The sequence below is a fragment of the Cricetulus griseus genome, chromosome 2, assembly GCF_003668045.3.
Source record: "Cricetulus griseus strain 17A/GY chromosome 2, alternate assembly CriGri-PICRH-1.0, whole genome shotgun sequence".
Lineage (NCBI taxonomy): Eukaryota > Metazoa > Chordata > Mammalia > Rodentia > Cricetidae > Cricetulus > Cricetulus griseus.
Window position 1 is genome coordinate 141,568,714 of NC_048595.1, and position 14,348 is coordinate 141,583,061.

General features: G+C 38.0%; 1 pseudogene; it reads right to left on the reverse strand.

Annotated features, from left to right (window-relative positions):
* The window catches only part of LOC113833770, a 48,913-nt pseudogene extending 34,794 nt beyond the window's left edge, over positions 1-14,119 (reverse strand).
* Positions 14,120-14,348: the final 229 nt, after the last annotated feature.

The following is a 14,348-nucleotide window of genomic DNA, read 5'->3' on the forward strand; positions in this document are numbered from 1 at the left end:
AGCTACATATTAATATCCCACCAGAATTTGACCATTGGGAAATTTACATTGGTACTTCCATTATTGTTTTGCCATTAACTATAACAGCATGCTATGGTCCATTACTAGATACAATGGACAGACTGTAAATATACAATTAATGGCCTTGGTCAATAATGAGCAGGCCTGATGACAGGAAGAAATAAGCAGGAGAAACTGACTTGAAGAATCATGGCAAGGCATGATTGGCTCTCTCAGACTCCTGAGTATCTACTTGGGAAGGAATGAGTTCATGACTCCTCATGTATTCCATGAATGTTGCTCAAGGTGGTCAGTGAATGTGTGTGTCTCAGGTGTTCATTAAAAATAACTTGTTGGGCTGTAGAGATGGCTCAGAGTTTAAGAAGACAAGCTGCTCTTCCAGAGGACCTGAGTTCAATTCCCTGCAACCACATGGTGACTCACAGTCATCTATAATAAGATCTGGTACCTTCTTCTGGTGTACAAGCATACATGTAGATAACTGTATGTATAATAAATAAATAAAATCTTTAAAAATATCTTGTTAGTGTGCATATGTAAAGATAGAGGAGGAGGATGTGTGTGTGTGTGTGTGTGTGTGTGTGTGTGTGTGTGTGTAGTCATCAGTATCTCCATCTCTATTGTCTCTATTCCACAACAAACTTTCCCTTTCATGTTGTTCTGTTCCTCCCTTTTAGATCTGGCAAACACGGGGCTCAAACCTTGTCACTTGGTGTTGGTAACCAGGAAACAGGAGTGGTTACAATTTTAGTTCAAAGAACATATGGAGTTGGAAATAGAGTTTTCATATATGACAGACTAACAGCGACATCACAATATATTGGCAATTAGCTTGAATTCTTTAGAGACAATAATGATCCCCCTGCAACATTTTTTCTGACTCTGTCAATTAATTATAGACTAACAAGTTTTTCATTACTTACAAAGTTCTATCCACCCACAGCAACTATCACATTGTCACTGACATTTTAGCATTTCAATAAAAAAATCTGTTTGAAAAGGTGTTCTTTAATTATACCAGTACTTATTGATACAGTGTACAAAGACACCAGTATAAAAACATTTTAAATGTGATTATCTTAATTCTTTATTAAGACACAATCATGTCAGAAGACATGGACTTGGTTAAAATTATTGTAACAATCATTTTATAATCTCATTTCTACAACTGATGTTGAAATTTAAGTCCACCTTAAAAGCATAGGTTAAATTGGGGATAAAAGAAAATGCCAAATTTTATATAAAATATCTAACCCAAATAACTGTGAGTATTTCTTAATACAGGGTGTTAGAACAATTAGTATTTCCTTCTGTCAACAGGTTTCTTTCTTCATTTATGATTTTAGGTAGCTAATCTCTGCACAAAATAAACTGCAAATGTTTTACCAGCCTTAAAAACATGGATGCTGCTATATCCCTCACTAGTTCAGAACAACAAGGAAGTCTGTTAGGTAGCTGAATGGTGAGTTCATTGGAATTGGGCCACAGGCTTTTCGAAGAAACATATTTAGCTAAGGACATACTTTTGATTTATTTGCTTACTTCTGTGAAGACATGTGTGGGTTCTTGGTTCTTTTATTCTGTGACACTTTTGATGCAATCAAACTTTGTGTTCTCTTCTCCAATCTGTCATTCCTTGGGGAAAGTACAATAAGTCAGAGGAAATGTACTAGGGGCAGCAGATCAACATGGTTTTCATTTTAGTCTGTTATTTTAAAGCATAGATTTTGAAAGAGAAGAATAAATGAAGTCTTTTAGTACACCCTATGTACATTTTCATATTTGTGCTTCTTTTTGTTAGTCAGTTTTTATATTGGAAATTTATAGAAACTAATAAAATGTCTCCTACTGAGGTAGTAATTTGATCATTTAAAAAACAGTTACATTTTATCAGATCAAGCAAACTACTGTAATTTCAAAATAAAATTAGGGCTTGAGGGACCAAGCAAACAATGGATAGACATCAAAAGCTATATTGGTGATAAACTCCAATATAGAATGGAAAAGTAAATACTTTTATCATCAGGGAACACTTGTTTAATACATATTTGTATTTGCTAAGGAAAGTTGAAGCAGTTCATTTGGATTGTTACAGTTAATGCTTCCTACAATCCACAGGGCAAATAGAAAACTTGTCTGCATTTGGCAGTCAAAGATACAGTCCTCAGGACTTCAGTCATTATCCAAGGTTCCTACAAGTAGTCCTTCACAGAGCAACAAATGAAATGTTAGCCCCCTTGGTTCTATAGTTTGCAGTCCTCAATTTTTCCTTTCCTCAACTTTAAAACATGAAAAGTAACCTGTATTCTCTTAACTTCTACTTATAAATGTCTATAATATAAATGAAATTATCTACTAATTCGGACATTTGCTAAATACGTGTGTGTGTGTGTGTGTGTGTGTGTGTGTGTGTGTGTGTGTGTGTGTGTTGTGTGTGTGTGTGTGTGTGTGTGTGTGTGTGTGTGTGTGTGTATAGGTATGTGTCTATATATGTTTACTATTGTAATTATATACACACATAAATGTGAAGGGCTGATGTTTGGTAAGGTAGACTTCTGTAGAACCTAGAAGCCAAGAAATTCTGGAATTTCAGAGGTGATATTTTACATGTGTTTTGCTACTATGAACATTCAAATGCACCCACCACCCATGTATGTAGGAATGAGAAAAAATATTTGTGGGCCTCCTGCCTCTACCTCCTTCAGTCTACCCAAAAAGATAAAGATGATATGTACTCATTCATAAGTAGATATTAGATGTAAAGCAAAGGATAACCAGGCCAAAAGGCCAAAGTCCACAACCCCAGAGAAGTTAGGTTAAAAAGGGGAATACACATGGAGGGCTCCAGGAAAGGAAAATAGTTCCGATCTACTGGCAAAACTGGAAGTAGGGGCAGAATGGGGTGGGGGTGGGGGATGGGAACATAGGAGATCAAGAAGATGGAGTTTTTTAGGGAAGTGAAAGGGAAAGCAATGAAAAATATATCTTGTTAGAAGAACCATTATGGGTTTAGGGAGAAACGTGGTGCTAGAGAAATTCTTAGGAATCTTCAAAAATGACCCACGCTAAGACTCCTAGCAATAGTGGAGAGGGTGTCTGAATGGGCCTTCCTCTTTAATCAGATTAGTGAGTACCCTAATTGTCCTCATAGAATCTACATCTAGTAACTCAAGGAAGCAGAGGCAGTGACCCACAGCCAAGCAATGGGCTGAGCTCCTGGATTTCAGTTGAAGAGAGGGAGAGGGGATCATATGAACAAAAGCGGTCAAGATCATGCTGGGGTAAACCACAGAGAAAGATGACCTGAGAGAGTGGGAGCTCACATACTATGTACTGAAAGCTGGGGCACCTGAACGGGACCAAAGAAGGCCAGCTGAATGTGGGCGACAGTTACATGGGTTGATTTGTTGTAGAGGCTGTCAGTGGCACCAGGACCTATCCTAGGTACACGAACTGACTTTTTGGAGTCTATTTCCTCTGGAGAGATACCTTACTCAGCCTTGATACAGGGAGGGGTGCTTGTCTTGCCTCAAGTTGGTATGCCAGACTTTGTTAACTCCCAAAGGAAGGCCTTAACCCCTCTGAGAAGTCTATGTTGGGTGGGAAGGTGGAGGTAAAGTGAGCAGGAGAAGGGGAGGGAGGAAGAATATGGGTTGGTATGTAAAATGAAAAGTATTTTTTAAATAAAATAAGAAAAACACTCAAGAGCCCAACTAGCTATATTCTTCTTACAACTATCAAAGAAAAAGAAGAAGAAGAAGAAGAAGAAGGAGAAGGAGAAGGAGAAGGAGAAGGAGGAGAAGGAGAAGGAGGAGAAGGAAGAAGAAGGAGAAGAAGAAACCTACATTTCTAACTTCTAATTTCCAGTTTGAGCTGGCAATTGATTTGTTAGCAATAAAAATATTATTAATTAGAAGAATGACACAAAATGTTAAAACTACCTGGTGCTCATCTTGATGCTGAGGGAGGAGAAATGTAACCAGGCTTTTAAATGGTCCTTAATTAGACTAACCTAAATGGTAAGATGTGCACACAATATTAAAAGAGGTATAGCAAGTTGACATCTCCCACTCTTTAAGGAAGAATGAACCTGTGGTATTCTGGTTACTGGCATCATTTAGTTTTGATGGCAGTAATAATGGAGATGAAACTTGCATGCTGGGAAATTCCCAGTTACCATGCTTTTCTTCTTTTCTAGATGTCATAGCAAACGTGGGAAAATGAGAATGTGTCCCTCTCATGGTGTAGCAAAACAAGTACATGAAAATTTGTCACTGACCTAGATTTCACTTGTATTTATGGAGTGTTGAAAATGTATGAGACAAAAAATAGACTTTCGATCTCAAAAGTATGTAGATGCTCAACTGACAGGACTGCTGATATTTCAAACATAGAAAAAATGGTCTCCTAAAAGTAGGATGATAAAAAACTCAAAGGGACTAGAGAACTCTACAACACAAACCTGGTCAAACAAGAATACTAAGGAAAGATCAACTTATTAGTATATGTTCTACATCAAAGTGATGTAAAGCCTTCCCAGTGGTCCAAATGGCTTGATAAGAGACATCTAAAGGAGTGGCTTTCTCATTGAAGACTGTCCATCTAAGTTAGCACAATCAAGTCTACAGACAGAAGTCTGTCTTAAAGTATATGGAGACATGGCTGTTGTCAAGTTGAGCCAACCAGAATTTAAAAGCTTCAGAGCTAATTTTAGTTTGACACATGCCTCAGCTCCCACATCATGTTTCTAATACTGATGCTGAGGTCTGTCATCTCCACTGGGTTGAAATACTATTCTGATTTATTACCTGAGCTAGGACTTAGAGAGGGTGAATTTCTGGGACTTCCTTGTGTCCTTTCGAATTGTTACAGCCTAGTTCCAAGAACCCATGGTGGAACTTTAACAAATTCCAAAGTAGTAGAACATTTTAAATCTATACATCAGACACTAATGAATTGACCATTGGATGCGTGCTTAAACAAGTTTACTCATGGTGGGTTGGATTTTAGTCAGTATTCCATATATTCATGACCCCAGGTAACAGGAAGACATGAATTACTTGAAGGATAGAGAAATTTGACTTTTATATGCAAAGAGCAGGATATGCCAGAATCCTGTAAAGGAAGAGCCATCCTAGGTAGAAGAATTAGGAAGGGTGACAGTTCTAGGTGAGGAGAAGAAGCCCTTATTGTATTTTCCCTGTAGCAAGGCCTTTCCCAATTCAATGTTACCCAAACCACTATACTTTCTTAACAACTCAAAATATTGTACTCATATTTTTCCTGCTTGTCTGTGGTAATGGCTTTCTTGGTGACTAACCCTGAGTGCTATTACAATATTATAAACTTGAATGTAAAAAGGCTTTGTGCTTGAAAAAAATAAAATAAAATAAAGGGGATATAGCTGATATTGAAAGAAACAAAGGCAAAGGAAAGATATTACAATACTTGGAGGCCAAAGTTAGGATTTTTGTGTTTAATCTAAGAGTAAGAAAACATAGAAGGGTTTGCCAGAGAAATGGTATGCTCATAATTACTTTTTAAACTATGGAGGGTGGGTGTGTACAGTGGATTGCAAAAATAAGAATGGGTATAGAAGAACCAGTCAAGAAGATCATATGATGATTTTTGAGCAGAAAGAAGGCTTGGCCTAAGAGGAAGCACAGGATATATGAAAGATTCAGGGTACACTTCCCTCAAGAGTTTAAGAAAATAATAATGATGATGATGATGATGATTGATGATGATGATGATGATGATGATGATGATGATGATAATAATAATAATAATAATAATAATAATAATAATAATAATAGATTTGTAGGCTATTGCCTTGAATTGCTCCTAACACCTCATTTTGGCTGTAGGTGTTACAGGCAGTAGGAGAAAAGGGAGAAACTAGTGATAGCTAAGCTTCTGTTAGTGATTTGAATGAAACACAAAGGCATCATGAATAGATTCCACAGTGACTGTGAGACTCTTGTTTGTTTAAATATGCACCTTTCTAGTATTCTAATATCTGAGTGGTAGATGTTGAACATTACAGGGAACACTAAAGATCATGGAAAGCTTTGAATACAGCTTTTAGAAACCTGATTGGAGACAACACAATTTGAAAAGGCAGACTGGGAACTAAACTTCTTCCCCTTGTTATCATTTCTCCCAAAAGTATATGAACAAATAAAGAAATCCTCTGAAAGAACATAGTGGCATTCATATAAATCATAGCAGAATTCATAAGTGATTGTATTAGTCTTGAAATTTATTTATCTTCATTGTGTATTGATGGAGTGACCAATGACATTAGACAGGAGTTCTCAGATTAGGCACAGGGACTGTTATAATATTGTCTCCAAACAGATAAAGGGCTAAATAGGCCTTCTCAGGACAAAGAGAGGCACAATCACAAGATGGGTTTTAACCTATAATATAGAGTCATACTTTGCCTGTCAAAAACAGCTGATGGTCTAATAAAGACCTGAATAGCCAATAGTGAAGCAGGAGAAAGGATAGGTAGGGCTTCCAGGCAGAGAAAATAAATATAAATAGGAGAAATATGGGAAGAAGAGAGAGCAAGAAAACAAGGAGAGGAGAATGCTAGGGGCCAGCCACCCAGCCACCCAGCCACCCAGCCACCCACCAGCCACCCAGCCACCCAGCCACCCAGCCACCCAGCCACCCAGCCAGCCACCCAGCCACCCAGCCACCCAGCCACCCAGCCACCCAGCCACCCAGCCACCCAGCCACCCAGCCACCCAGCACCCAGCCACCAGCCACCCAGCCACCCAGCCACCCAGCCACCCAGCCACCCAGCCACCCAGCCAAAGAGTAAAAGTAAGAAATGGCAAAAGCCTAGAGGGAAAAGATAGGTGGGATAATTTAAGATAAGACACACTGGCTGGAAACAAGCCAAGCTAAGGCCAGGTATTGATAAGAAAGAGTAAGATTCCATTTGTGATTTATTTGGAAGCTGGGTGGTGCCCCCTCTCACCAAACAAAAGCCAAAAGAGTAAAAATCACAACAACTATAGTGGCACTATTAGGAGGTGTGACCTTGTTGGAGGAAGTGTGTCGCTGTGGGGGCAGGCTTCAAGGTCTCTTTTTCTCCATCTTCCCTTGGTGTGACCTTTGTCCACTTCCAGTTGCCTGCAAGATGTAGCACTCTCAGCACCAGGACCATATCTGCCTGCACACAGTCATGCTCCCCTTTATGATCATGGACTGAACCTCTGTAACTGTGAGTCAACTTCCATGACATGTTTTCTTTCTAAGAGTTGCTATGGCCATGGTGTCTCTTCACAGAAATAGTAACCATAAATGAAACAGCTTGCCTGTTTGACTTGGTTACTTTTTGGTTGTACTAACAAACACCTTAACTAAGACAGCTTATAAAAGAAAGCATTTAATCTGGGGAGTCATGGTTCTGAAGGGTTCAAAAGGTTACAGTCTAAGACCATTATGACAAGGAGCATGGAAGCAGAGAGGCAGGCAGGCATGGGGCTGGCATAACAGCTGGGAGTTCATATCTGATCCAGAGACACTAGGCAAAGAGAGCTAACTGGGAATGCCTGGGCTTGCAAACCTCAAAACCCACCTCCAGGACACATCTCCTTATTCAAGAGCACACATCCTTCACAAACTGCTTCACCAAGTGGTTACCACATGTTACCTATTCAAACCACCACAGTGATCATACATGTGCAAGTTGTGCATACATATTTATGGAGTTCAGAGGCCAACATCAGGTGTCCTCCCTCAGATTTCCCTATTACATCTCCCACTGTTCTGGAACATGCTAAGTGGGCAAGACTGGCTACCCAGAAAGCCACAGGAAACTTTTTGTCCCTGCCTCCTAGAACGACAATGTCTCATCCAGGGTTTTTACTATCTTTCAGAGGCTTATTTTGAGAAAAAAATTCCCTGAAATTATGAGACACTCCACTCTTTCAGAGTTAGAGGTTTTAGGGGTGGGGACAAAGCTAATCATTGGATGGTGAGGTTGTTATTAATGGTGTCAGGTTAAAATACTGCTGTGTGTGTGTATGTGTGTGTGTGCATGCGTGCATGCGTGCATGCCTGCACCCACGTTTTACTTCAATGACTTCTTATGTTGTGGGAGTTAAGATATACAGTACAAATAATAATATGCAGTAAATAAAATGTTTTGTGGTGAAATTATTTCACACTTATTCCTCTAGGGCCAATACAGAATCTACCTGCCTGAAATGTGGAAAGTCCCTTCTCAGTTATTGAACCAAAACTAACAACAGTTTCCAAACTGGAGCTGAGCTAAGGACCAAGGACTTACTATCTTCTCTTATGATTCTAATTATGTTACTGTAGAAAACCTGCAGACAAAGAAAACATGACATCAAATAATACATGCAGACAGCCAAGCAGCCTACAAGTTTAAGTACAGACTTGGTTTGAAACTGCAGCCATTAAAAAAAAATGGCCTTTAGAATCCTAATCCATTAAAACAAAAAGGAATCTTAGAGGACATGTCAAACAGATGAGAGATTAAGAAACTAAGGCCCCTGACAGTTAAGAGACCTTTCAAAGGTCACTGACTGTCAAAGTCAAATCACAGTCAGTCAGGCCTCTTCATGGATTTCATATCTGCAATTGCCTGCTCTGTATTGTTGTGAAGCAGAAGTCCAATCCTTACATTTATTGTTCTGAAAGTTGCTTAAATCTACACAGACTAGAATTTTGAGATAGGGTAAAAAGACAGCAAAACTGGAGACAATAGGAAAAGTAATGTATTTCCTTTTGTCCTTGCTCAGTGAGCTCTCCCTTCTTTTGGCTAGACATGAAGCTGTGGAAACTCTTCCCTGGGTTCATTTATTCCCTGGGAAGGAAGCTCAATGTAGCTTAAGAGGAAAACAATTCCTCCCCAAGTGATAATAAATAGCCTAGATTGTAAGCTCACACCATGAACAGATCTGAAAAGCAAAGACATCTTACAACATTCAATTTCTGTCTAGTGAATTTGAAATGATTCTTTGGAGAAAAAAGAGAACCAAATACTTAAAAGACTGCTTCTGTCATCTGCACTCATTGTTCTGTGTTTAAGGATCACTCACAGGTTTATGAGAACACACTCATATTTGTTTTTCTTTATTGTTTCACCACAGTGAAATGGATAATGCTTTGAGTGTTACTACTGGTGCTCCTCTTTCATAAAACACAAAATGCTATCAAAGTTTGAGATTTACTGCATTATATAGACTTTGCTGAAATAAACACAAATTGATTGTCTTAGACAGGGTTATTATAGGTGATTGGGTATATGTGATGATAAAACACCATGACCAAAGCAACTTGGGAAGGGAAAGCCTTATTTGGCTCATGCTTCAACATCATAGTTCGACATCAAAGGAAGTTGGTGCAGGCACTCAAAGAGGACAGGAATATGGAAGCAGGAGCTTAGGCACAGGACATGGAGGAATGCTGTGTCTTGGCTTGCTCAGCCTGCTTTCTTATAAAACTAGGACCATCAGCCCACAGATGGCCCCACCCACAATGGGATATGCCCTCCCCCATCAATCACTGCAGTGATTTGAATGGGTATGGCTGGCCCTCGTAGACTAATGTTTGAATGCTTGTCTATAGGGAATGACACTATTAGGAAGTTTGGCCTTGTTGGAGTCTGTGTGGCCTTGTTGGAGAAAGTGCATAACTATGGAGGCAGGTATACGCAAACCAAGCCCAGTGAGGCAATTCACTGTGTTGCCAGTCAATCAAGATGTACAACACTCAGTTACCTCTCAAGCACCATGTCTGCATGCATGCTGCCTTTCTCCCTTGGTGATGAAAATGGACTAAACCTCAGAAATTGTAAGTCAGACCAAATTAAATGTTTTCTTTTATAAGAGTTGTGAGGATCATGGTGTCTCTTCACAACAATAAAAACCCCAAGACAGTGAGTAATTAAAGAAATGCTCTTTAGGCTTCATAGAGACCTATCTTATGAAAGCATTTTCTTAACTTAGGTTCTTACCTTTCATAAGACTTTACCATGTATCAACTTGACATAAAACTATCCAGCACACTTATATCTTTAACAAGTCTTGTGTGCATTCACACTTTTCTTTTGCACCCTACAGAAACTAAATTTCCTATTTTTAAATAATTAATATGAATAGATTCCCAAACTCATCTGAATATTATCTTTATAAGTGTCAGCTGTACCAGCTAAACTAAGATGTAGTATCTTCAAATAGCAGTTGAAAGCTCAATCATTTGAGTTCCAACTTTTTAAATAAAAATATATTTATAAGTGAAAATACATTTTTATACAAGTATAACCAAGCCCAAACAATCTTCTGAGTCTATCTCCTATTCTTCCTCATCCTGACCTGACTCTGCACTGCTTTCTCATATTTATTAGACCCTCAATTCCCATCCAGGTTCTTCTATTTGTTATATACATAGACACATACATAGTTTGCCTTACACATGCTAGGCAAGTTCTATACCATCAAACTGCATGCCCAACCCTCTGTTTTTTTTTTTTTAATAGCTACACGAAATTCTACACAACATTCCAGAGGTAGACCAAATGTCCTCAAAGATCCAACTCCTACCACAGTTTGCCTTACTCTACATGAATTTAAGGAGCAATGCAGTACAATGGTCTTAAGTAAGGACTCAAGTCATATAACTCTTGAGTTCAAAATCTTACATCTATTGACTACAAGTCATTGTCCTTTAGCCTTTCTTGGCTCTCATTGTTGTTAATACCTAGCAGAATTGTTCTAACAACCTAAAATTATTGTCCTAGTTTGCTTTCTCCAGCTGTGATAGAAATGCTGTTGTAATTTAAAAATAAAGCAACACAAGAGAAAATGCTACAGAGCTTACATGGAGGAAAGGGGGAAGGGAGGGAGGACAGAAGCAGCATAAAAGAGAGACAAGGGTGTTGAGAGAGGCAGAGAAGGAGAGAGGAGAGAGAGACAGAGACAGAGACAGAGACAGAGACAGAGACAGAGACAGATGGGAGGTAGGCAGGGACCTTTTAAAAGGGAACATAGTGAATGTGCACAAGTGGTGCTCTTAGTGGCTGTAGCTGAGGATATATCCCATCAGAACTCCAAGGGCAAGCCAATACAGATGCCTGAATACTAACAAACACATGACCAAAGGCAATCTGGAAAAGGAAAGTGATTATTTCACTTTACAGTGTACACTCCACAATGAAGGAGAGCCACGGTAGAAAGTCAAGGGCAGAGCCCAGAGGCAGGAACTGAGGTTGAAACAATAGAGAAATGCTAAGTACAGGCTTGCTCTCCATGACTTGCTGAACTTGCTGCACTGCTCTTAGTGGGCTGGCACCTAAATTAATAAAGAAAATAGTCCCACAGACTTGCATACAGGACAATTTTATGCATTTTCTCAAGTAAAGCTTCTTCTTCCCAGATTGCCCTAGATTATATTAAGTTATCCAAAATTATCAACAGTTACAGATTATATAATATATGCAGTATACAGACATATATATGATTGTGTGTGTGTGTGTATGTGTGTGCATTTTCTATTTCTTTGAAAAGCTAACATGGCCTCAATAAAATTAAGTTAATGACAATATCTAATTTTATCACTATCATCTATAGTAAAAAGAGCTTCCATTCAGCAAGGTGACCCAGGAAGTTGATTAACCTTTCAAGTTTACTATCTTCTTACCAGAAGTAACTAGTATTTTCGTTGGTATTATTTCTTGCTGTATAAAAAATAAACTTCAAACTTAGTGTCTTTGAAAAACTTTATTTCATAATTCCTATAGGTTATCAATATTGGTATGCACATGGCACCCCACCCTTTGGGAGACTGTATTTAACAAACCCACAGCTAAGAATAGACAAGGATAAAATAGAGAAGAATATGCTTCCAACCTCATGTTTTGCAGGCTTCTATTTCTTACAAGCTGTTCACTGGAGAACTTTGGTTCCTTTCTGGCTGTTTGCCATGGGTCACATTCCATTATCTTGATATGTTGATCTCTTTATAGGACAATTTATCACATTGCAGCTTCCTTTGTCAAAACAAAATGGAAGTCATAGCTGTTTAGTACCTAATCAGGGATGATCATCTATCACTCTTCTTCCATTCTCTGGAAAAGTCAGAGCTGAACTCACATTTAAAGGAGAGAGATTGTAAAAGAGTATGATTTTTGTGGTGAGAGAGTCATCGGGAGTCTTCTTTGAATGCCACCAAAGCTTCATAAACTTACTCCAGAAATTATATGGGATTAATATATCAAATGTTTAACAGTGTCTTGCCTAGCACATCATCAACAACTATAAGTTCATATTCCACTTTACTAAAAGTTGTATAAGATGAACACACTGACCATTGGTCCTTCAAGAATGTTTGTCCTCTAACAAACAGATTTAGCTATCACCAAATATGGGAGGTTCAAATGATACTAACCCTAAGTTTTCACAATCTACCTATTAGATTCATGCTCCAAAAATTCAAATTATATACCTTTTATCAGTTTAAATGTCAAAATAATGGTCCCCAAAGGTGTCCACATCCCAACCCTTAGAAAATGGAAAAAAATAACAACAACAAAAAAAATCAAACAAAAACATTTGATAGTTTAAGAGGCACAGAAGATGTAATTAAGGATCATGAAATAGAAAGATCTGGAGTGGAATATCCAGGAGGTTCCAATGACTCCTTAAAGGCAGAGAACAAATCCTACTTGAGGTCAAGAGAAAGAAGTATAAAGACAAAAGAGTTATTAGAGATCTGCAACATTTCAAGCATTGAAGAAGGAAGCAAGTGACCATGAGTCAATCAATGTTAGTCAGCTTCTAGAAGTTAGAAAAGCCAAGAAACCAGATGCTAGCCTGGGGGCTCCAAAACCTAATACAGATTGCTGACAACTTCATGAGATCAGTGTTGAACCCCTGGCCTAAAGAACATGCTATTAAATTGATATTGTTTTAAACCACTAGGTTTTCTCAATTTATTACAACAGCAATATAAAAACAGTACAAAAGGAAAGTATGTCAATTCCTAGTGAAAAAGATTATTCACAAGTACTTAAGGAGTATAGAGAATCTTTATATGATGTAAAGTACTAAAGATCATTAAAAGTAAACAAATTCTTCTTCAACAATCCAATTGTAAATCATGGAGCTATTTTTAAAAAAATAGAGAGTATTGTAAAGTCATTACTTATCATCAAAAGCAGTAGGAATAGAAAATAGTTTTTATTTAACAAATATGTATAGAATATTCACTATCTGGAACACAGTTACATTTTATTACATAACTCATTTACTTATTTAACCATAAAAGAAAGTTATTATTGTCCTTCTGCTTTAAGGTGACAGGGTGGAGGAACTTACCTAATATCACACAGATTTGTAAGGGACAAGGGAAGGACTCAAGTGCTCTACTTCCACAACTCATGCTTCAAACCACCAGTTATGTTTCTTCAACAATCTAACCAAAATTATGGCAACAAAATAACTCTATATGTGTATGAATATTCTCTAAAAATCACTTCATAAATTTTTCAGACTTAAGCAACTGAACAGTACCAAGTATTATGTATAATTCTTCCCAATTATTTATTTACAAACAACTTACTGTCTCTTATGCCAATAGGCACATAGGGAGAAAGAAATAGAGTTCACAGATTAGTGATGAGACAAAAAGAAATTTACAGTGCAACAAATAATATAAATAATATGCTAACATAGTATATATAAAATAGACTCAGGCAAAACTATCTCTGTGGTCCTATTCTCAAATGAGAAAATAACATGTATAAATGAACACTTGCTGACATCTGACACACTATACTACTAGCATGTAACTGGTGTCAAAACACAGAGAAAGGTTCAATATTTGGGGGAATTGACAAAGGGTGCACTACATGGTTTAAAGAAAGGGGGGTTAATGGAGTTTAGTATTTAAGAAAGACTATTCTGGTAAACAAGGAAGGGTATACCTGAAGTGTGGTGAAGCTCAATGCCATCAACTTGGTAGTACACATCTGAAAATATGGGGACAACAATAAAGGCAAAGGTCGTAAATTGTCAATGAGAAAGTACCTTTTACAAGTGGTATTAGAAGGCATTTTGGCCAGAAACCCAAGGTGCCATTACTCCTTCAAGGCCCCTTAAGAAACAGGCCTCCATCAAGGAAATGTTAACAGCAAACCAGAAATGTGAGAAGTTACAGTGGCTGTTGTTTAAATACTAGGCAAGGGACTGTCAGAATGATATCTGTTGTTTTAAAGAGTTTGGACATTAGCTGAGGGGCAACCAGAGTCTGAAAAGTGTGTCCCACAGATGCCCTACAACCTG